Source organism: Muscardinus avellanarius (genome assembly GCF_963383645.1).
Source record: "Muscardinus avellanarius genome assembly, chromosome: 4".
NCBI lineage: Eukaryota > Metazoa > Chordata > Mammalia > Rodentia > Gliridae > Muscardinus > Muscardinus avellanarius.
The window spans coordinates 56,825,317-56,851,210 of record NC_137789.1 but is presented as its reverse complement, the minus strand read 5'-3'; positions in this window follow the sequence as shown (position 1 = coordinate 56,851,210).

Below are 25,894 nucleotides of genomic sequence, written 5' to 3'. Positions count from 1 at the left end.
CTTGCGATTCTCCTGTCTCAGTCTCCCAAATTCTGGGATTACAGGCACACACTGCCACACCCAGTTAGGCCATTTCTTCAAGGCATAACTATTGATTCATTTACTGACTCTCCAGCATCCATACTTAGCAAACTTGGAATAGTCGTGGGAATATAGGTACAGCCATTCCCCTAGGAAAATATACAAAGAAGGTTTGAATGAGTGATAGAATCTACTCTGAAAAATGATAATTTCTTATCATGAGTCCATTTTTTTGAGGTACTGGGGATGGAACCCAGGGGCATTCTACCTCCAAGCTATACCCCCAGCCCTATTTATTATTCTTTATTTTGAAACAGGGTCTCACTGAGTTGCCAAGGGCCTTACTAAGTAGCTGAGTCTGTTCTAGAACCCAATCCTCCTGTCTCAGCCTCCCCAATGCTGGGATTGCAAGTGTGAGCCACCATGCTCAGCTTTCATGAGTTCATTTCATGTTGAAAACATGAATAGGTGATTTTAGTCTTTGAGGATATTCATAAATGGTATATATCCACAGCATTTAAGGAACAATCAAATAGTTGTAAAAGTCCCATTAGGCTACTGGCAGAAATTTACTCCGTGTATTATATTAAGAATCTCATCACAATTATTATGAACTGATGTGATGGAAAAATGTAAAAACTAGATGTGAAAAAAGCATTTTATTCAGAGGTCCTGAAATAAATATGGAGAAAAATCAGGCCATAAGTGATATGCAAAAATTACAAAATTGGTCTAATTCATGAAAACCAGGCCATCAAATTTTAGGAACAAGTCTTAAATTCTAAAAGTTAACTTTTTTTTTTTTTTTGGTTCTAGGGATTGAACCAAGAAAATTGTTTTTATTTTTATTTTATTTTGAAGTAAGGTCTTGCTAAGCTGCTAAAGATCTCTCTAAGTTTGCTGAGGCTGGCCTCAAAACTGCATTCTTCCAATCTTGGCCTCCCAAATACTGAGAATGCAGGCATACACTACTGAGCCTGGCAACACCTTAATTCTTGTGTGTGTGTGTGTGTGTGTGTGTGTGTGTGTGTGTGTGTGTGTGTGACTGAGGATGGAACCCAGGGGCTTTCTACCTCTGAGCTACACCCCCAGCCCTATTTTTTATTCTTTATTTTGAAACAAGGTCTCACTGATTTGCAAAGGGCCTCACTAAATAGTAGCTGAAGCTGTCCATGAACCACAGTCCTCCAGTCTCAGCCTCTCAAAAGCTGGGATTAAAAGCATGCGCCACCACTCCAGGCTAGACTTTTTTTTAGATTATTTTTAGATTAAATTTTTTAGATTAATTTTTTATTAATGTTTGTTAATTTTTATTTTTAAATTTTTATTTATATGTGGAACAAATTGAAAATGGTATAAATTTAGACTGTGCTTGGTGCCCTCTCCTCCCTCTCCTTCCCCTTCTTCCCCTCCCAACGATGAGTGTCCAGGTTAATCATGCTATATTCATACTTTCACACATATTCAGATATAGCACCTCCATTAATCAACCTCAGCCTTCTTCCTCTCCTATCTTTCCATTCTAGCTTTGCTGAGATTTCCCCTCCATTATCTGGAGTCCCTCTGGTATCCCCAGTGTTCCAAAATGCTGGCGAGGATGTGGGGAAAGAGGAACTCTTTTTACACTGTTGGTGGGAATGCAAACTAGACCAGCTGCTATGGAGATAAGTGTGGCGATTCTTTAGAAAACTGGGAATGGATCCACCATATGATCCAGCTCTACCATTCCTGTGACTGCAACTCAAAGAATGCTGTATCTTGAAATCAGAGAACTACAGTAACATATGCATGCCTATGTCCATAGCAGCACAATTCGTAATAGCCAAAATATGAAACCAACCTAGGTCTCCATCAACAGAATAATAGATTGCAAAATTATGGGAAATACACACAATAGAATTCTATTCAGCTATAGTGAAAGCTAATATTTAAAGCAATAGAGATAATAAAGTAAAATTGATTTTATTAACTTGAATGCTATTAAATAAAAAACAAAATTGTTTATCTTGAGTTTAAAAAATGAGTACCAAGCTTATTACCACATGTTAGTATATGGAATACCTAAAGAAAGGTTCAGTGTGTGTGTGTGTGTGTGTATGTGTGTGTGTATAGTACTGGGTATTGAACCTAGGGGCATTCTACCTCCCAGTTACACCCCCCAGCCCTATTTTTAAAATTTTTACTTTAAACCAGGTCATGCAGGGTTGATGAGAGTCTCGCTGCTTGCTGAGGCTGTCCTCAACCTATGATCCTCTAGTCTCAGCCTCCCAAGTACTGGAACTACAGGCATGTACCACCATGCTCAGCAGATTCATATTTTAAAGCAGAGTTAGTCCCCTTTTCAATTAGTTTTCTTGAAAGCTTATACTTGGGGAAAAACACAAGATAGGAGAAACTTAGCAAATAATGAATGTTACTTATGCTCTTTTGATGAAATGAAATAATTGAGGGGCCTCAGGTTTTGCTAACAGATTAGTCATTGAGGCAAAAGGATAAGGAACACTACTAGGCAAAAAGAATATAGAAGGAGGGATGTGGTTGGCAAAGAGAGGGAGCATTGGTGAGGGCCTGGGGATGCAAAGGTCATGAACCGGTGGTCATTACTGGAGTTTATTTAAACACTTAGAAAGTTTGAGTAATTTAAGAATTCCATGGGGCCGCTTGTGGAATTATTCCTAGTTCCTTCCCAAACTTCCCTTCTACCTTGATGAATTATACTGCACGCAGTTTTTTTTTTTTTAATTTTACTATTTTTAAGCAATAACAAAACGCCTGGGGGGGGGTGAGTCTTGCAGCTGCTGGGGCGGTCATTGTTCTCAGTGCGCTTAAGGCAGCGGCGGTTATGAGAATTCAATTGCCCTGATGATGATGAGTTCTGGCAGCAGCGTTGGGGACACGTCTGGGGTGTGCGTGACACAGAACATGTTTTTCCCAGCCAAAGGGCAGCAAGTCAAGGTTTTGTTACCTCACCTCTTGAAAAACGGCCTGTACTGGGGACAGAGAGTGACTGCAGCTCAAAGAATGCCGTATCTTGAAAGAGCTATGGGCTGTTTGCTCACTCAGATGACAGAGCGGGGATGGGGAAGTTACTAGAAGGAAAGAGAGAAGCTGATTTGTAGTGCTGCTGGAGAAAAAACAGAAAAGAAAAGAAACAAAAGCCCTTACCCATGGTAGTCTACAATGTGACAGATGGTAAGAACCTTAAACTTACTTAATAAAGAGTAGGAACTGGGTACTTTTGTTTTATTTGGGAAGAGGACTTTTATCCTATTTTCTTGAAGAAAAAAAAAAGGTAAAAAAAAAAAAAAAGAAGCATCTCTAACTTCCATGCTTTCTAGATTTATTCTTGGCACTGGCATGAAAATGGAAAATCCAATCACCAGTTCTAAGTTCCCCATTGCCTTTTGGATTGTAATATTCCAGCTAAAATGGTCAGAAACAAAAGCTCACCTCACTTGTGGGGCTACTAACTGGATTTTTAAATGCCAGAAATCCCCTATCTTCAAATTTCTTTCTCACTGAATATATCTCTGACATAACCATTAAGAATGAATTAGACAGCTGCATGGTCTACACTATCTCTTTGGCCTTCTCCCATCAGTGGCTAGAGAGCACTTTCTAGAAGGAAGTTTGACATAATCAGGCCTTGTTGTAGGGGCAGGCCCAGAGGGATCACAGAGATTGATTGTAGAGAGAAAAGGGGACACTCAAACACTACAAGAATTCTTTTGCATTATTCCTGCCTTGGATGAAACATTCCCTTTTTCGGAGGTCCCTCATTCCTCGCTCTCCATTTATTTTACAATGTCAGGTGGTTGAACCCAGGGCCGTGTGCATTCTAGGCAGGTGCTCTACCACTGAGCTCCGTATCCAGCCACCCGTTATACTTTTTGAGTATAAACATTGGAATTCTGTATTACTCCAGTCTTAGAGAGAGAAATGCATTATCAACATTTGCTCCTGGGAAATAAAATTTGGGGGTTAGTAGGGTGTAATAGGAAAAAAATGATACCTTATTTTATTTTCTGAAAAAGCATTTTTCAGCTTGAGGTCTATCCAGATAAACACTGGCCAATGGCCAGCTACTTGGTTGCACACTAGTTCCTCTGGGTCATGGAAAATTTCCAGAAATGACAGTTTTCTTCCTGTATTTTTTATCAGGTACAGATTCCACCCTGATGTTCTGCTCAGATGCTTTAGTTATTGAAAAAGAATGCCCCCAAGGAAAAAATGAGCAGAAGCATTTTTTTTTTTTTTTACCTTCTGAGACCCTGGTTTGGTGTCTAAGGTGGAGCTGAAGCTTGAAATTCCCTCAGGTGAAAATAATTTAGAGGAATTAGCTGTAGAGTTGAGGCCCATGGAGGTGCTAAAATGGTACTGAGAAGTTTGTGACTATACACACATAAGCATGTATATGTACATATATATGTACACACATACATACATATAGATATGTCCTTTTTGTGGAAAGGAGTCCATATTTTTTGTCTGCATGTGGTACTAGAGACTGAGCCCAGGGGCATTACACCTCTGAGCTAAACCCCCAGCCCTATTTTGCTTTTATTTTGAAATAGGTTCTTGCTAAATTGCTGAGGGCCTTGTTAAATTGCTGAGGCAGGTCTTGAACCTGTGACCCTCTTGTTTTAGCCTCTCAAGTACTGGGATTACAGGCATGTGCCACTGTTCCCAGCTCATATTTTTTATTAGCTTTTATGTTAGCACCTCTGACTCAAGAAAGGTTAAGAACTGTCCTAGAAGATTTAAAACAGAGAGAATGACTGCTCTGAGGGGAAAGGACTATAAAGGTGGAACTTATAATAAACAGTTTGAACATGTCATCTGGTGCAACATTGCATAAAACAGACACACAGTATACAGTGATAATTAGTTTGATTCATATTGCTAATTATGAATTAGCAGTGATAACTCATTTGATTAATTTGGATACTCTCAGATCTCCTGCATGGTACACAGGACGTCAGGTAGATGGAATTTGCACTATTTGGGGCATCTAGTGGGATGAAAATGGGTCAGAGATCACTGAAGCTTACTCCTCGAGCAGGAGTTAAGGGTGTACTAAGTAGGGTGAGCATCTGAGTAGTGTGATTTAAGGAAAGGCCTCTTGATGACCATAAAATTTCTATTCCTTTTATGTTGGCATAAGTGATTGCCTTTCTCACATCTGACACTAGACTATGAATGAATCATGGGCATTCCTGGTGCCTTAATTCCTCCCAGGCCAGATTTATTTATGTTGGTTCTGACAGTTAATAGAGAGCTGTATGGTCTTAATAGAGGACATGAACACACTGGCCTAGTCCTGAATACATCCTTGGAGTTATTTATCTAATTGGTCTCCTTCCTTTTCTCCTAGTGGGATATTGTTTAATATTCTAACAGCAACATTTCATGGTTATTATACCCTTTAACACAGGTTAAATGGGAAAATAATATGGAGAGAGGTATAAAATTGCTCACTAAGTATTATAAAATCACTTAACAGAAAACATGAGTGACTTATTTTTTCATTTAAAGGACAATATAAAAATTTAGAGACTGAATAACTATTTAGGAAATTTAAGTTTCACTCTACTGAATATTTTCCAATCAAATTTTTCTATTCATGGAAAACAAAATGCAGAGATGCTTTGCAACGCATACACATTAGAAATTCACTTCAAAGTAATGTAAAAATTTGAAAAGAAAACCAATCTTTTCTAGATAATCAGCTTACTATATTGATTTTTTTTGCAGGGGAGTAGTGGATGTTGAACCCAGAGGCATTCTATCACCAAGCTACATCTCCAGCCCTATTTTATTTTTTATTTTGAAACAGGTTCTCACTAAGTTGCTAAGGGATCTTGCTAAGTTGCTGAGGCTAGTCTCAAATCTATAATCCTTCTGTTTCAACCTCCCAAATCCTGGAATTATAGACGTGAGCCACTACACCTGGCTAACGTATTGGATTTGGGGAAGTAATCTGGTAAAAAAAAAAAAAAGCCAAAGGAATTAAAAATAATATTTGAAACGCATTTAATTTTAATGCTATTTCTTTTCATTCCTTCTCACTTTATTGAAGAATATTTGACAAAGTTGTATATATTTCATGTATATGATTGATGTTTGGCTATACTTAAATACTATGAAAATAGTTGTCTATCTCTTGTAGCTCACCAAGCTTATTTAAGATGATTATTTTGATTTGGGGAGTTTGTAGATCTCTATTTCTTTAGCATTATTTACTGGTGCTTTATTTTGTTTCTTTAGTAGTATTGGGTATCCCTAATTATTCATATTTCTTCCTGCACACTGCACTATACAGGTTTTGGAGAAGGATGACAAGGTGTTGTGAACTTTTCCTTCTTACCTTGTGATTTTTTTATTCTTTGCTCTCCACAGAAGCTGTAATCTCTCACCTGGACCCCAATACTCTTGTGAAGGAATTTTCATAAGTGGATGAGTATTCAAATTGATTTTTCTGTGAGAGAACTAGTATTGAAAGTTTTGGTATCTTGTTGACGATATTCCAATGGTTTCTTACTCAGTAATTAAAAGCATCATTAATTCAGAATGGTCATATTTAACAACAATATTTTAATAAGTATTTATTGATTGAAAAATAAGAGCTTAGTTCTCCCCAACTATTCATATTAAAACCTTTAATATAAAACTTATATGCTATTACTTTTAATATAAAACCCAGATAATTCTTAGATGAAAGCATTTGCTCAGCAGCTGTTGCATGGTCATGGTGCAAACCACTCTTGCCTAGCAACGCACTGTTTATTTCCCCAAGATAAGGGCACTTTATCAACAACTTCTCTATTAAAGACAACCCATGCTTCAACCAAGTAAATTTAAGCAAGAAGCCAGTTGTGTCAATATTGTTGCTGGGTTTGTCTCTTAAATTACCTCCTATGTGCAGGATAAATGGAGTAATGGGGTGTCATCAAATGCTAAATGAAAAACATTATTAGAGAAAGGAAACTGCAGAGCTGAGATGACAGCAAGACAAAGGTATGGTACATAAAGGAGTAGAATAAAACACCTCTCACCAAAGGCACAGAAGGCTTCTAAAGCTCTCCTAAACTGCCAAGGTCTGAGTCACACAAAGACAAATACTCTAAAAATGTGTACCTTCAAAATATAGAAATCATTACTAATTTTTATATAGTGCTTTACATTTTTCAGAGTTCTTTCAAACACACTGTAGTTAATCTTAATATCAAACCATAAAACTTTTGAGGACATGGTCCAAAGTTCATCCCAGTTGTGTGCTGGTGTCTCCATTGTGTCTAGCATTTAATAGGCACATTATAAAAGGCAAATGGATGAATGAAATAAGTTAAAGGACTTAGACAAAACAACTAACACAGAGAAAATTGGGTTCAACTTGTTCCTATTAATTAAAAATGCCTTGTTTCTTTTATAATCATAGCTTTAATCTTTATATAGTGAAAAAATACAATCATTGGAGCATCTTTTCTTTTTCTGATTCCAAAACAAAATCTTAAAAGTTCTTTAGAACTCATATACTTTTTATTTGTAGTTAACAATAATGCATTGTATACCTCCATATAGCACAAAGAGAGGATTTTGGATATACTTACAAAAAGAAATGATAAAAACTTAAGGTGATATACTAGTTAACCTAATCATTTTACAACATATACATGAATCTAATCATCACATTGCTGCCAGGCATAGTGGCCCATGCTTGTAATCCCAATACTTGGGAGACTGAGACAAAAGGATTGCAGGTTTGAGGCCAGCCTCGGTGACTTGTGAGACTCTCCACATCTTAGTGAGACCCTGTTTCAAAATTAAGAATAAAAATTAGGGGTGGGGGTGTAGCTCAGAGGTAGAATGCCCCTAGTTCAATTTTCAGTACCCCATATACATGCATGTGCACACACACACACACACACACACACACACACACACACACATTGCTCTCTCCAAAATTTGTACAATTATTATATGTTGATTAAAATGTTTTTTAAATAGGGTGTTGTACATCTTTTCTATAAAGCGGCAGATAGTACATATTTTCAGCTATTTAGGCTTCTGTTGTAATTCCTCTTCACTATCATTTTAATACAAAACAGCCACAGATAACATGTAAATGAATGGGTCTGGCTGTATTCCCGTAAAACATTATTTCTGAGCATTAATATCCCAATTTTATATAATTTCTTTGTCACAAAATACTTTTAAAAACATTTAAAAATGTAAAACCTATTCTTAGCTGTGGGCCCAACAAAAACAGGCAGATAACTTCATATGTTTTAACACTTTGCCTGTTCCTGTTCAAGAAATGATGTAATAAAAAGAAGAACTCAACTTCCTTGTATAACAAATTAAATGAAATCAGTCCAATCTTTCTTATCTTTTGAATTCTGGTGTCAGAGAACAGAGTATTTATTTGAATTTTCTCTTGGATGCTTTTTAATACTATCTAAATGCAAGAAGGTAGCAACTGGGAAAAGTCGCACCATTTCATCATTTTATTTGGGTGACTGAGAAACAGTGGCAGAGGGATCATGGGGGAAAAATATTTCCAAAGTACACTCTATTTCTACAGTTTGATGATTTGGAAGCAGTTCAGGTCAGTGTGGAATCTATCCAGGAATTGAAGAAAGGAAATACTGAAACTAACAAAAGGAAAGTTTTCCTGCCTAAAGACACAAGATACGCTATTTATTTTAAAATGAAAAAAAAAATTTGTTTGAAAACTGTCTCTACAGAAATATTTACAAAGAGAAAGAAAAAAAAAAAGAAAAACCTCAAATACTTACATATGCTCTAAGAAAAACACAGACATCGTGCCTACTTTTCATAGAGAAATGAGGAAACGATTCAATGAAAAAGATACAAAAATGCTACTGAGGGAAGGCAGAGGGAGTGGTGGAAGGAGACATTTCCAAAGTTAAAATCTCACTCCTAGAAGATGATCATTCAAAAAATGAACGCATAGTTTCTAATTTAGAAAAAAAAATCCGACAGCAGGAATCTGACATTGAAGAAATATGGGCCCATTTTAAGAGAGCTAACCTAAGAATAATTGGAATAGAGGAGAGAAAAGAAGGTGAAACCAAAGGGATTAACAATCTTTTCATGGAAATAATAGCAAAAAATTTTCCAAACATAGAGCAAGAGGTCGATACACAGGTCCAGGAAACTTATAGAACCCCCATTAGAGAGGATCAGAGAAGAGGATCCCCACACCACATAATTGTCAAAATGACCAATGTGGAAGCCAAGCAGAGAATCTTAAAGGCAACAAAAACAAAGGGCCAAGTGACATTCAGAGGCAAACCAATTAGAATCACTCCAGACTTCCCAAACCAAGTCATGAGAGCCAGAAGGGCTTGGAGTAACATATTCCAAACTCTGAAAGAAAACAACTTCCAGCCAAAAATTTCCTACCCAGCAAAACTTTCTATCAAATTAGATGGGGAAATAAGAAACTTCCATGACAAACAGAAACTGAAGGAATTTTTGTCTTCAAAACCAGTGCTAGAGAAAATACTCAAAGAGATTAACTACAAAGAAGAAATAGGTAACACACACCAGAACCAGAGAAATAAGATTTTCCATCCAACAGACAACTAAGATTGGTTATCTTTGGAAATTCATTATTTATGTTAGTCTTTTACCTATCTCTAAATTGTATTGTTTGCTTTGATTGTTGTTAATTTTTAGGATTTCTAGTTGGAATATTAATATACCTTCAGATATAGCATTTGGAAATATTTTATCCCATTCTATCAGTAACTTTTAACTCTGTTTACATTGTCTTTGAATATACAATATTTTTTTATTTTTTAGGGAGTTTGTATACTCTTCTGTTGCCTGTGCCATTGAAATCATATCCAAGAAATCACTGCCAATTTCAGTGTTGTGAGTTTTTATGACCCAGATTTTCTCCTAAAAGTTTATAGTCTTAAGATTTATATTTAGGTCTTTTATCTATTTTGAGTTAATATTTGTATATGGGATTAGGTAAGGGTCCAATTATATTTTTTTCCATGTAATTATTATGTTTCAACAATATTTAGTTAAAATATTATTATTTCTACCACCAAATGTTCGTGGAAACCTTGTCAAAAATAACTTGACAATATATGGAAGAATTTATCTCTAAGCTCTTATTTAACTTCAATAGTTTATATATCTGCCTTTAGAACAGTACTATACTGTTTCAATTATTGTAGCTTCATATGGTTTGAAATCAGAAAATATACATCTTCTAGCTTTGTTCTTCTTCGAGGTTGTTTTGGGTATCTAGAGTCCATATTCCATATCAGGATAGATTTTTTCTGAAAAATAAATAAATAAATGTATGATAGCTTTACCTAAAAAAAAAAAAGAAAAGAAAAAAAAATTCTCTGGTAAGGAAGAAAGCAAAAAGAAATATTGAACTGTTATCTTTTAGTCATCAAAAGCTTGGTATCAGACAAATGAAACTGTTTTGTGAGATTATCATCGTTAATATTGGATAAATTGCTATAAAACTAGATGTCAACCACTAAGCCAAGCATGGGAAGGAGGGATGGGGAGGGAACGGGGTGGGGATCGGGTAGGGGCTAACTGGGCGATGTGTGCATGTATGTCTACAAAAGTATTTTCTTTATACCATTATGATGTATGAATACATTGCACCAATAAAAAAAAAACTAAAAAAAAAAAGGATGGAAAGATGAGGCTTAGCAGATACAGAACAAGAAGGTGGCTTCCTCCTTGCTGATGCTGTGAGATGTGCTTACTAATGTGCTGGAGTGTCATCAGAACAAGGCTATAAGGCCATCTGTCATACAAAATGAAACTTTAGCTTAATAAAGTTTCTGCATTCATTCATTTACTCTGAGATGGGGGAAGAATGATAAGAGATGGAGAAGTTAGAGTTATAATAGTTTCATCTTTGGAGTTCCCCAATTTTTGTTTGTTTGTTTGTTTGTTTTGGTCAATTTCAAAAGTGTTTATGATCCCATTCAAATCACTGCAATTCTCAAGGAGTATGAATTCTTCTCATTTTGAAGAGGAAAAATGAGGATATAAAATATTTCTTCTGAGAACTTAATTTTCCATCATTTAGGGGTTCCCGTGGAACATGTATTGGGATTAAATAATTGTTATTCTGCTAAGTAGATGAAAAATTTCCCTATACCTGCAAAGATGGGACCATGTTCCAGTAGAGACTTTGTTAAACATTCTCATGAGAAATATGTTATGTGTGGAATCTCAGAAGATATCCCCTGGAAATATCCCTTTGATCTCATAGAAAGACTTCTATTATTCAAATCCACAGATCAGGGCAGGCCAAGCTATATCAAACGTTGCTTCTCATCCGACCTCAGACTTTTGTTGTGGTTTATACTCAATGGGAGACAAGACACAAAAACAGAAATACAAGTTCTTAAGCAACACCCAGCAGAGTGAGAAGCCGCGCGCCACGTAAAGGTTTATATTTCTATTATTTACTTGTTTCTCGTACATAAAGCTTTCATCTTCCATTGTTGACTTTGTGAATCACATGAACATTTCAAGTTTCTCCTCTGCCGTTTTCAGATTTTGACTCTGAAGAATGAAAGAGGCTCTGTTTTCTGTCTATCAGAGGAGTTTCTGTCTCATCCTTCTTCTCCTTTAAACGGAATTTAGACTCTGACCTCCTGCCTCTTCCCAGGATAGTCTTTATGGACCAAAATAATTTACTCCATATTTGCATAAATGTTGACAGGACTTAGGAGAAATGCCTCCCTGTGTGAGGAGTGTTCTGCCTGGTGCTAGAAAAACCACACACTGAGACTGAGCCGCGGTGACACAAACACACTGGTTGTGCTAGCTCTGCTTTAATAATATTGCCACATTGGGAAATGCACTGTTTCTTTCGATTTTTTCATCTGTACAATGGGGTTACATTTCAGTCAGAATAGGATTCTTTTACTCTGGTAACAAAAATGCTCCCATTTTTTGTTTGTTTGTTTGTTTCAGGGGTTGGACCCAAAGGTGTTCAACCTCCAAGCTACATTCCCAGCCCTATTTTTAATTTGGAATCAGGATCTTGCTAATTAGAGCCTTGCTGAGTTTCTGAGGCTACTCGAAACTGCAATTCTCCTGTCTCAGTTTCCCAGATACTGGGATTACTGGCTTCACATTTTTTGTAGTGTAGGAGAACGACGGTTTTCACATGTTGATTATGGAATGGCAAATCTGAGATCTGGGTAGCCTCTTCAGATTCAGCCCCTAATCTAAAAACTGCACAGAGCAGCCAGCTCCTCTCATGAGTACTTGATAACAAACATTTTCTTAAGACCTTGAGTTCACTGAGTATACTATGTCCCTCCAGTTTGCTTCAGGTGAGAATCGACTAAATATTTTGCCACCAAAAAATGAAGACTGCCATCCTTCAGGACCTGTGACTAGCAGTTTCTTCACCAGCCACTACTTGCTTTCCAAACCAATATCAAACATTTTAGTTTGGTGCAAACCCCATTTGTATATCATTATTTCTGTATCCATCAAGTTAGACTAGATTATTCTGTGATACCAAATAGCCTCCATAAAAATTAATGAGAATATTTCTTACTGAGGATATATTCCAGTAACCATCAGTTGGTTATTTATTCAATTCAGTCCCCCAAGAATCTAAGCTCACTGAAGTACAGCCACCTAGTCAGATATTGTTGGCTGCCATAGTAAAGAAGAAATAAAACTCTAGACGGCCTCACACCAGCAGTTAAAAGCACACCCTGAGAGTATCACAGGTCTCTTCTCAGAATCTGATGGCAAGAAAAGGTCACCTACTTCCACTGAAAAAACTTACTGTGTGTGCAGAAAGGAGACATTTGCAATTTGATAAAAAGCACTGGTGACTATCACAAGCTACATAACTATATCTCTCAGTCACAAAGCACAGTAATATTATTCTTATGAAATGTGATATATTATATTATGATATCATATATTATGATAGATTATAGCATGATACTAATTTATGATATGTTTCTACTTATTACCCTATGGTTCAAAGAAATTGTTGAGTGACAACCCTAGGCCACAGGAAACAATCATTATGCACACATGAGATAGTTTAACATTTGAAAGATGCCCCTGAATCTGGACAGGCTGTACACATTTTAGTGTCTGGGAATGGATAACCATAATGCTAGGTTGCATCAGCTCAGATCTTCCTTGCTACACCTTTTATGCCATGATTCTCTGGGATAAGTGACGTCAATTCTAGTAAGATTAGGATTTGAAAAGGATGGTGGGCAGCCAGGAATATCTCCCAGTTCTGTCATCTCTTTGTCCTTTCTGTATAGGAAGTAAGAGAGTCACATTGTAGTTAGATCTGCAGACCGTTTTAGTTATAATTATTAAGTCTTCAGGTTCAAAAAAAAAAAAGAAAAACATTTTCCCCAAACATATGGCCCACAACCTGCAGGCAGAGTAACACGGATGATCACTTACAGGGCAAAAGACAACCTCAAAGTTTGATTTTTTGTGGGGGGGGGGGGCTGGGGATGGAACTCAGAGGCCTTCTACCCCTGGGCTACACTTTCAGACCTATTAGGTCTCATTAAGTAGCTGAGGCACCCTTCAAACCTGCACCATCCTTCTGTCTCAGCCTTCCAAATACTGGGATTACAAGCATGCACCACCACGCCTGGCTAAAGTCTGGGTTTGAAAGAAGAGAGTCTGATATTCCTATGGCCACAAACTGTGATCCTTTTGTAAGGGGCTGCTTATAAAATCTAGCTAGATGATAATTATATCTTGTAGAAGTTAAGTCTTCTAGACTGGAGGCGTAGAGCCATGTGGACAACTTATCTCTGTAGCCTTTCAGCTGTAGGACTCTGAGTAGTTATTTGATCTTTCTGTGCCTCAGTGTTCACTAATGCATGGTAGGCAACTAAACAGTGCTATGTTGTGAGCTCAGAAATCATTGGATATTATTTCTAAGTTGTGAATAGAGGAAAGATTTTTAAACTGCTTGACTAATTTAAATACATTCATAGAACAAGTAATATACAAGCATTTCTCCCTACACCTCCAGAGCTTTCTTTAAAGGTTTGAGTTCAAAGAGTCTTGGTTTCTTCTGCATTTTTTTTTTTTTTTTTTTTTTTTTGGTGGTACTAGGGGTGGAATCCAGAGGCTTTCTACCTCCGGGCTATACTCCCAGACTATTTTTTTTTTTTTTTGAAACAGGGTCTCGCTAAGTTGCTGAAAGCTTTACTAAGTAGATGAGGCTGGCTTCGAAACTGTGCGATCCTCCTGTCTCAGCCTCCCAAGCGCAGGGATTACAAGCGTGCGCCACCACGCCCGGCTTCTGCATTTTGAAACTCAGAAGGTTTGTTTACAAAGACAAGTTCAGATTTTTCAATATCTTAGTATACTGTGAAACATAGAAGTCACACTTCAAATACTTAACTCAAATTTTCTTTTCCACCCTTTTGGGGAGATTTTAACACAGTTTTCATACTAAAGCATAATCTAACTTAAAATGTTATCTTAAGCTGGGCGTGGTGGCGCACGCTTGAAAACCCTGCGTTTGGGAGACAGGAGGATTGCACATGTTTGAAGCCAGCCGCGCTGGCTTAAGAGACCCTGTTTCCAAATAAAAATATAAAAAAATAGGTCTGGGAGTGTAGCCCGGAGGTAGAAGGGCTTCCAGGAACCCCAGTACCACCAAAATAAATAAATAAATAAATAAATAAATAAATAAATAAATAAATAAAATGTCATCTTTTTAATTTTTATTTTTTTTATTGGTGCACGGTATTCATACATCATAATGGTATAAAGAAAATACTTTTGTAGACATACATGCACACATCGCCCAGTTAGCCCCTACCCAATCCCCACCCCGTTCCCTCCCCATCCCTCCTTCCCATGCTTGGCTTAGTAGTTGACATCTGATTGTTAATATTGGATAAATTGCTATAAAAAATGTCATCTTAAGCCACATTCCAACATGTATACAATCACCCACAACTGTGTTGGCCATAGTTGCTATTGAATATGCATGCAGTTGTTTTACATCCTGAAAAATGACCACAGAATTCCAGAGAGAAAAGAAAGATGAAAAAAAGAAAAGAACAAATTTAATTTAAAGTCCAATCAATTGTTGTATTTAGAATTTTGGGAAATATGTACAATTTGATGTAAGCATATTACGTGGGATGTAGACTTAGCAAGTGCAATAGGTTAGCAGTGGCATCAACAAGATGGTGTTTTGCTTTACTTTTCCACTCAAATATGAAGTGTACAGTAGCCTCAGGGCCCTGCCTCCCTTCCCGGCCCAGCTCCCCCATTCCTAGGATAATGCTTTCATCTCGGTGGCACCGGTGACTCCTCATTCAGTCCACGTTCCAGATAGCAGAAATAAATTGTTTCAGAAATGTACAGAACAAATTTCTGAAATGTAAATTTCAGTACGATGTAAAAAGCAAACTACTAGAACACAATTAGTTTTAAGCTTATTTGGGAAATCCTAAATGTGGCCAGTTTTTAGCTAAGCGCTCCTAAGACAGATCTCACTTTGCTTTTTTGGACACACCGACTCTCTTGCATTCAGCTGGGAATGTGTTTACTTTATAATTGGAAGAATGATATCATTCTTAGTTCTGCTGGATTTAAAGCAAGACTGTTTTCCCCATCTCAAGTGAAGAGCTCTCTTCCAACCCTGGTCCCCTGGGAGCAGAACAGGTCTCCATCTGGAAATTCCATCCTGCTCAGCACACTGCAGGGCGTGCTCGTCTGTGCTTCCAGTGCACCCCTTTGCTTACAGAACAGATGCCTATGATGTGGTTTGGGATGGTCACTACCCCTTGTGTGTTGGCCATTTTTTGAAATATTGGGGAAATCATTTAGAAAATCATATCAAGCCCTGTGTAAAAGAGCGCACTTGTAATTCCAGTACTTGGGAGGCTGAGACAAGGGGACCAATGTTTTGAGGACAGTCTCAGAAACCTAGTAAGACCCTCTGCAACTTTGTTTGTTTCAAAACAAACAAACAAAAGAGGTGGGAGTGTAGCATGAAAGTAGCATGTCTCAGGTTTCAATACCCAGTACCATGAGAGAGAGAGAGAGAGAAAGAGAGAGAGAGAGAGAGAGAGAGAGAGAGAGAGAGAGAGAGAGAGAGAAAGAGAGAATGAATGAGAACATATCAAGAAGTTTTGCATTCACAAGCTTATTTGGTAATTCTTTGTAAATCTTTGTGTATGGAGAGGTACCCAGGGACATTCTACTTCTGAGCTACAACCCCAGCTCTTTTTATTTTTATTTTTTGTTTTTAAAACAGGGCCTTAGCTGGGCATGGTGGTGCATGCTTGTAATCTCACCTCTTTGGAGGCTGAGACAGGAGGATCACGCAGGTTTGAAGCCAGCCTCAGCTATTTAGTGAGGCTCTCAGCAACTTAGTGAGACCCTGTTTCCAAATAAAGTACAAAATAGGTCTGGAAGTATAGCCTGGAGGTAGAAAATCCCCTGGGTTCCACCCCCAGTACCACAAAAATAAATAAATAAATAAATAAATAAATAAATAAATAAATAAAACAGGGCCTCACTAGGTTGCTGGGGGCTGTCCTGGAACCTGCAATCCTCCTGTCTCAGTCTTCTACGTACTGGAACTACAAGTGTGTGCCACCTAGCCCAAATTACATTTCTTTATTCTGAAAGTCTTGAAAGGAAAGCCCAGAGAGATTTGGTGATGAAATTAGACTTTTATTTGTTAAAACATCCTAATTCTTGGGTCTTTTAATGATTATTTGCCAAGGGCTTGAATACTATTTGGAATAGAACTTTTGGGCTCAGAGACCCTGTCCAAAGGTAAGAGTGTGATGCTCTCTTGTGCCCCAGGTACAGCTCCATACATGGTGGGAAACAAGCTTTCACAACACGAAGATCGGTGACAATGGCTTGGTAAGGAAACTCTTCTAAGAAAAACTCTTCTCAGAAACTCCTCTCAGACTTGTCTGTCTTTTCCTAAGGAGGGAATCTCAAAAAAGGAAGCTGAAAGTTTCCTGATGTGGAAGGGTCATAAATAGTCTCAGGACAAAACTGAACAAGTGCAGAATCTACATAAGACAGATATGACCTTTACCTACAAGAAAACAGGGTGGCTGTTGTGGAGAGTGAACTGTGCCCTGACTAAGTTACTCCAGGATGAGTCCAACAGCAGTTTCCAGGCTGTGTCCTGCTCTGAGCCATTCTACTTTGTAAAGTAGTAGTTTTCCAATGTTACTCCATTTTGAGCACAAAGGCTGAGGTAGAATGACTCTAGACCTTGTTTGTACAAGTACAAAAACACTATTTGCACAGTACAACCATAAGGACCAGAGTGATAAGTTAATTGTGGTAATAAATAATGACCACCTGTAACTTAACTAATTAAATAAGTCAAAGCTGGCATGGTGGTGCAGGTTTATAATCCCAGTACTTGGGAGGCCGAAACTGGAGGATCTCGGGTTTGAGGATAGCTTCAACAAACAGTGAGACTCATCGACCTCACAAGACCCTGTCTTAAAATAAAAATAAATAGGCCTGAGGGTATAGTTTAGAGGTGGAATGTCCCTGGTTCAATCTCCAGTACAACTAAAAAAAAATTAACTAAGTAGCACATGGATGCATGGGTGTTATATCAGAAAAACCAGGTGCATGAACTTATCAAACACACCAGACCATCAAATGAAGCAACCCTCTCACTTGAGACCCATAAAAGGAAGAGCACCCCCTGACTAATTATAGCTACACACTGACCCTCTCGCTGGTCACTCATCTTGAGCCTTGCCCAGGAGAATCAGTGCAGTGGTGAACCGCTGATTCTCTTGCCCTGAACTTCAGTTCAATGTGCTTATTTTTGCCCAAAAAGAATGCAAAGTCCACTTCAGGCTAATACATCAGGCTGATACTATGAAACTTCCATCTGTCTGAACCCTGGCCTAGAATAAATTCCATGATTGAAAGACCTCGACTATCTGGCCGCCTGCGGTAACTTACTCATGTATTTGTATATCTTCTCGGCCTTCGTGCTCAGCATGGCCTCCCCAACCCCTGTAACCTGCATCTGTCATTATGTGAAGTATGATGTGCGACTTGAATGGTATAGACATTAGTAACTAAGATTGGGAAGGAATAAAGGGAGCTTGTGACTACCTGCTGACCTCCCAAATACTTTGCAGCTAGCATCTGCTGAACACGGTGCAGCTTGTGAATTTATTGCCATTCAATAAATTATGACATTGTGGAAAGACACCAATGTGTTTGGTCTACATTAGCGTCCTAGCTCTCGCATGACAGTGGTGGTATCAGAGCCCACGGACTAATGTGAAGCAGGTGGGGAAGGGTGCCGGAAGTTCCCTGGAGTTCCTCTGGCAAGGGCTCTAGCGTGACTGCTTGCCTCTGCTGGTTCTTGCTGATGTGCTAACAAGGATTTCGAGCAGAGAGCACCTGAAGAGTAGCTTGCTTTCCTCTCTTCCCTTGTTCATCACTAAACTTAGCCCCCAGCCAGGAAGATACACATTATCTTTAAGAAAGTCTAGTAGATTTGTTTGTATGTCCCTGTCATTAGAAAATGAAGTCTTAGATAAGGTAGACTACAAATGACACTTCATTTTCAATATGCTAATTTTCCACCAACATTTTCTAATATTGTCGTATCTCCTTTATGTCCTAGATTTATTTTCCTCTTCTACCATTTTCTTTTTAGATGATCTGCCCAATCATCATGGTATGAGAGAAAAGGAGTTACTGCTAAAGTAAGCTTGAAACCAGAAAATTAATTGTATGTGATCTGGGACACGTTGCTTACTTTTCATCATGTAGTTTAGTATTCTAAGCCATAAAATAATTTTAACACATGCCTACATCTCAGGCATGCTGTGAGCATCAATTATATATATGATTATGAAATAACTTATAAATTATAAAGGGAGAAATAAATACTGTTTGTTATTTGTTTTTGTTTGTTTGTTTTTTGCTGTACTGAGGATGGAACCCAGGGCATTCTACCTCCAAGCCACACCCTGGTCCTATTTTTTTTTTCCTTGTTATATTTTGAAACAGTCTCACTGAGTTGTGAAGGGCTTCACTAAGTAGCTGAGGCTGTTGGCGAGCCATCATCCTCCAGTCTCGCCTCCTGAATGCTGGGATTACAAGCGTGCGCCACCACACCCAGCTGTTATTTGGTTTGTTCTAGCTTGAGGGAAGAGGATTGATTCTAGATTATGAGTTTCTTGGATGATTTGAAAATGTAGAACTAAAAATACCAAAAGCGATCAATGTTCTAGTTTTCTCTAATTGTTGGCAGGACAAATATATTTTCAGAATGATGACCTGGAGGATTTTATTTTCAACTGCAGAATAGATTAGAATGGGACTTGCAATTCTGTATTGTAAAAGCTCCAAGTGATGTCCACACTGTTGGCCCACAGACTGCACATTGAGTTGCAGTGGGTGAAGGAGAATGGGGCAAAGGAAGAGTCAGCCCAGGTGAGGGGAGTGATAAAGTCTAAGCCTCCCCGCCTGCTGTCCCTTCACCCCATACCATACTGAGGTGATGACCACAAGGTAAGAGGGACCTGTTATGAAACTTTTCTGCTATCACTGTGTCTGAACGTGGTTTGTTGCCTTTGTGTATGTTACTGGGGATTGAACCCAGGGACATTCTATCTCTAAGATAAACCTCTAACCCTTTTTATTTTTTTATTTTTGAAACAGGGTCTGGCTAGGTTGCTGAGAATCTATGTTGCGGAAGCTGGTCTTGAACCTGCAATCCTCCTGTCTCAGCCTCCCAATTACTGGAATTATAGGCATGTGCCACGTGCTCAATTGTTTGTTGATTTTAATTCAGTATCTTTCCTAGGGGAAAAAAAAAAAACGAGTGCAAGAGAAACAAATTGTGGCCTAACTTGGAACATGCCAGCCCTGTCCATGGTCTTCTACCTACATTGTAGGAAACTAGGGAAATTCAGTATGTAAAAGAAATACCTATTCTGCCAACTGGGCAGTGATCCAGTGGTGATAAAATCATTCGTTTTTGTGACCTTAGCTGTATTTAAAGGTATTCTCTTGGGAGTCCTAGTATAACAGGTCTTGATTGGACATTGTGAACTAACATCCTCATCATTCACATTTAGAACTAAATGACCCCTGTTGGCATTTTTACAGCGATTTGGTAGCTTGCCATGATATTATGCATTGTTCAGAATAATTTTCCATGTTACTGAGGTCAATTTCCCTGATTTATGGCTATTTGTAAAAGTTGGCTCTCAAAAGGAGTGGAGAAGTCAGGAGGAAAATAACTTTATAATATACTACTGCTAACATAGTGAAATTATTGAAATAGTATCATAATTCTATAAAGCTATAGGCTTCTGATACATAGCTCTTGCTGACCCAATTCTAATGAGCAACTGTCACATTTTTTTTTTTTTTTGAGACTCAGGAATGTCATGGTTCTTTGTTCGACACCAGATAAACCACCCACTGAAGATCTTCTGCTGTGACTTGTAAACAAAACCTATCCAGGCAGATACTTTTTTTAGGCACCATTTTGCAATAAGCTTTGTTACTTACTAAATCACCCCACTTGGATAACCATAATCTTGATTCAAATGATCTGTAAAGAAACATATAATTAAGTATCTAATTATATTAACAACTGAAGGAATCCTTTAGCTTAGTATTTCAGATCAAAATAAGAAAGTCAGAAAATAACTCACTTTGTTGGACAAATCTCAGCTACATAATGACAATGCAACCCTAGTTATACTTTTTGTTGATTAGTTTTAAAAAATCAGTATTATGGAGAGATGTGAGAATATGTACTAGTTTGGTTCTACCATTAATTTTCTCTATCCTTTAAGGGGAATTCTTAAGGGCCCTAGCTGAGGGTGGGTGGTAGCACGGCTGCCTCGGTGTAGTCTGTGTCCAAGCTGGTACATGTTGTGGTCTCCAAATCCATTTCAGGTTCAATGTCAACTTTTATTGCCCTGAAATAATGATCTTTTTCATGCACAGGGTGTGTGTGTGTGTGTGTGTGTGTGTGTGTGTTGCTAAGAACTGAACTCAGGGGCCTTCTACCTCTGAACTACATCCCTAGCTCTATTTAATTTTTTCTAGAAACAGGGTCTCATTAAGTTGCTGAGAACCTCATCGAGTTGCTGAAGCTTCACTTGAACCCATGTTCCTTTTGTGTCAGCCTCCCAAGTACTGAGATTACAGGCATGCAACAGTATGACTGGCAGGGCTTTTTAACTATTACAGCAAATTCTCAGCCTAGCAGTCTATGACTCAAAAGTTTTCACTGGGTCTATTCTAAATCTTTAGCAATCTCTGTTCTTAATACACAGAACTTAAAGGGTTGCCCTGTGACACCAAACACTGGCGGAATGTCTGCCGGGAGTCACTTACCACCGGAAATGGCTTCTTAATGTTTTATCTGACTTCAGTGCCGATGACTCCATCACTCTGAGGGTGGTGAAAAGAGTCTCTTCTAAACTGATAACAAGTCCAAAAAGGGGCTCTTGTACTCTGCTGTGATATCAGAATCTCTGAATAAACTCATCAAACCTCTCCTTTGACCTACATGAAATGCCACTTTTAGGAGGAAATGGTTTGTATTAATTAATTCTCATTTTACTGAAATCACTTGATATTAATAAAATATTTTTCTGTTATCTTCAGAATGAACAAGTTAGAAAATGAAAATCTTTTTTCTCCCTCAAAATAAAACTTGTCTTTCTGTCATACAGATAGTTAATATTCATTTGGGAATGATGTAAAATTCAGGGAATTACTAAGTCCCCCAAATCCCATCCCCCAGAGATAATCAGAGTCAACATTACTTGTGAACACTCCAAAGTTTTTTCTTTTTTCATATTCTTCTTGAGCAAGTCAGTTAATCTTTCACGATATAAGCATTTTTCCCTTTTCTATAAAATTGAAACAAAGACTAGTGCCCATCATCAAAGGTGTTTAGAGATTTAGATGTTTTACTACATAAAAAACTCATAACTTACTAACTGATAACAAATAATGAAGATTTAATAGTATTATAATTGCTACATATGCATATTTACAACTAGTAAGCATATTATTTCCCAAATGGATAAAACTATGCGTGTTACTTTTGTAACCCTTCTTCGTTTAGTAATATATTGAGCTTATCTTTCTACATTAGTAAGTTCAGATCTACATCATTAGTTTAAATTGCTGTATACTATTCCATAATAACAGTGCAGTCACATGTTTTAAAATTTGGGGATTTCTTTGCTCTTCCTCATTGGAGTAACTTTGCATTTTTTATTTAAGTTCTAAAAGTGAAATATTGGGCAAACAATAAAATTTCTAAAACTAATTGTTTTTATCAGCTCAGCTTAAGGAGTTGGCTAAAAATATAATTTAATAACCATATTTCATAGGCAAACGAGAGAAGCATGGTATTTCATTGTATGTATAAGTGGTTATGATCAGTGTTGCGGGAGCTTACCTAATTCAGATCAAGACCCACTGCGTACTGGTTGTGTGACCTTATATGACTTCTTAACCACTCTGCCTCAGTTTCCCTATCTGTTAAGCAGGGATTTCTAAAAGTACCTACTCTATAGATTATTTTGAGAATTATATAGGATTATGCAAAGAGGTTGCTAAGAACTGCCTAGCTTATTGAAAACCTCAGTCAATAGTACTTAACTTTTTTGTTTTATGTAGGCAAAGTGAAATAGAAAAGAGTGTCTATTGTAGTTGATCTTTCTGTAACTTGGGAGAAATTATATGAAATAATTTTTTACAATTGCTTTTCAAAGAACCATTTTAAAACATTCCAACCTGTTTTAAATTATTTCCCCAACATATTTGATATAAAATTACTGGAGGAAGTACTCTGATTTGTGGGCTAGAGGAGGCTCAGTCGTGTGATCTAAACAGCCGCAGGAGCTTGCACTTCCAGAGTGCCGTGGGTTCTGTCATCTGCACTAGAACTGTTTCAAACACTAAGGTGCCAACAGAAAGAAATCTCTTCTTTGCTCTATAGGAGGTTTGGCAAGATGATATTATAGAAAACTTTAATTTAATTTTATTGGACATTATAATGATAAAACACAGGTTCAGAGTAATACATTCATATATGCACGCAGCACTTGGAGTGTTCCTCTCTGGATCTTACCCTGCTAACCCACCTCACTTCATAAGTGTTATTGAGATTGGTAGTGGTGCTTTAAATATGAACATAACATTATTTGATCTGTTTCCTTACTCCAGCCTCCTTTATCCACTTCCCTTCTCCCGCTGTCCCCGCAGTCTCCTTCTCCTCTTCTATTGGTCTCTCTCTTCTTTTATCTGAAGTCCCTTTTCTTTCCTTCTTTCTCTCTGGCTTCCACATATGAGAGAAAACACACAACACTTGACTTTCTGAGACTGGCTGATCTCACTTAGCATAATGTTCTGGAAGTCCATCCACTTTCAAAATGACATAATGTTTCCCTTTATGGATGAGTAAAATCCCATTTAGCATGTATACCACGTTTCCTTTATTCATTCATCTGTTGATGGGCACCTAGGTGGGTTCCATAATTTGGCTATTGCAAATTGTGCTGCTGTAAACAGGGGTATTTATGTATCACTATGGCACACTAGTTCATTTGGAAAGAGGCCAAGGAATGGTAGAGCTGGGGTCATAAGTACTAACTAAAACAACCTATTTTATTTTGCTCTATAAAATGAATTCATCACATTTCCTATTAATATGGTATAGTGTTACCGAGGGATGTACTGAAGGTAAGATGCAGATATAGATTTTAATTAATTTATTTTGAAAATTTTAGAATACATCTTGATATTTTCTCAGCTTTCTTTTACAGACTCTCTTAGTTAAGGTCATTCATCAGTCATGTGGACTACAAAAAAAGAAAACAGATCTCGGTGTTCTGGTGCACACCTGTAATCCTGGTACTTGGGAGAGTGAGAGAGGAGGATTGCAGATTCAAGGCCAGCCTCTTCAAGGAGATCCTGTTTCAAAGTAAAAAATAAAAAGGCTCTGGATGTGGCTCAGAGGTAGAATGCCCCTGGGTTCAATTCCCAGTACCATAAATAAACAAATTAATATATAAACAGAACTTGACCTTTGTACTTTCCCAGACTCATATAATTGGATAAAAATATCTAAGATCAGTACTGAGTATCATAAGAGCGTTACCAAACATTTGCCTTACCAAAAAATGGAACTTTTCGGATGTCTTCTTTGAACACAGAAAATGTTCCCATATATGTACATCTCCCTGCCCTTGCTGAGTCTGTCAGTATTGGCCATCCATCTTCCAGTGTAACAGGTAAGGGACACGGGTGAGCATCAGGTCACTGGAGCATCCTTCTCGGTGACAGTAGAGGCCGGCAGAGCAGGTAGCTAGCATTGCATGTCAGGCGTGACTGAGCCAGCAGTGGTTGTGAGAGAAATGTTGATTTAAATGACATTATGGATGCTGGGGCTAGAGGAATGCGAGATATAGGACCTCTAAGGAGTCTTGCTGTGCCCTTCAGGGAAGATTCTTCCCCAAAAGAAAGGATGACATTGCACAGGACTAGTCCACACCCGTGTGCCCCATCATTTCAGCTGCTCTCCTTAAGCCTAGCCTTAAAGAACACCATCCAACTCCTGGGATTCGGTGAACCTCCTTCAGCATGATTCTGTTCTCCACCTCTCATCCAGCCCCCTCCTTGAACCAGAGCTTGTTCTCCTTCGCTTTTATTTCTCTGCTGTTTGTTCAACCTGTCTCTGACATTGAGTCAGCCAGTTTGTCAAGCAAGGCACTTGTCTAACATGTTGTCCTGAACAATGACTACTCAGAAATAATGTGCTTTTTGCCATGTCCTCTGAGATCAAGAAAGTAGACTGCAGGCGATTATTTGGGGTTCTGGCAACTGTGAAGTGTACTTGCGCTTTCTGGAGTAAATGCTGCAGAGTGAGAGCTCTAACTTACAGTGCGATGATTGTGCCTTCTACCTTTTCGAAAGAGGAGAGCCTCTCTCTTCAGAGTTGATTTCTGTTCCTTTACTTACCCTATGAGCCATTTCAACCACTTCCCCTCCATTTTCAGCCATGAACATGCTGTTGGCCAGAGAGTTTGGACTGAAAGCAGACTGAGGTGTTTCAAACATTTGCTATCAACTTCGACTAAAAGCAATCTCACCTAACTACAGCTGAATCCGCAGAACGGGTAACAATCAGCAGGAGGTTCTGTGGGCCTCTGCTGGACCTCACAGGAATTCTGAACTCAATGAGCTATACAAAGTCAGGTCACAAGATCCTGAGAATTGAAAGAACTTTCTTCAGCGCTTTCTTGACTCTTCTCTGAATGCTACCCCACACACATGTTCTGCACTCATATCAGCATATCAAAAACCTAAAACCAAGATGAATTCTGTGCATGATAAATAGTACATTTTTTAAAAAGAGTCTTAGAACTAATCTCCCTGCTCAGGGAGAAACAAATCTTAATCATATCGCTAGTTCATAAATTCCCTCATCTATCTTTCATAGCTTTTAAGTAGAAAATGCTCTCTGCTTTTCTGTGGAATAATTTCAGGTGTAATCTCTGGGTTCTGCCAGTGACTTAACAGGGAAATAGAGAAGGAAACTGGTTTCCTGTTGATAGTTGGACACTCCAGAACTAACCGTCTCAAAAGAGAAGGGAAAGTTAGATGTGACTTCACATTATCATGACATTTCATTGTACTGCACTGACTGTGAAATTCCAAAAAGAATTTACCTTGACTTAACCTTCAGGAAACTCATAGGAATGTTTTCTGATATGGTACGGATGGAAGACTTTCACATGCAAGCTACTGTGGTTAGGATGGAAAAAGTAGTGCC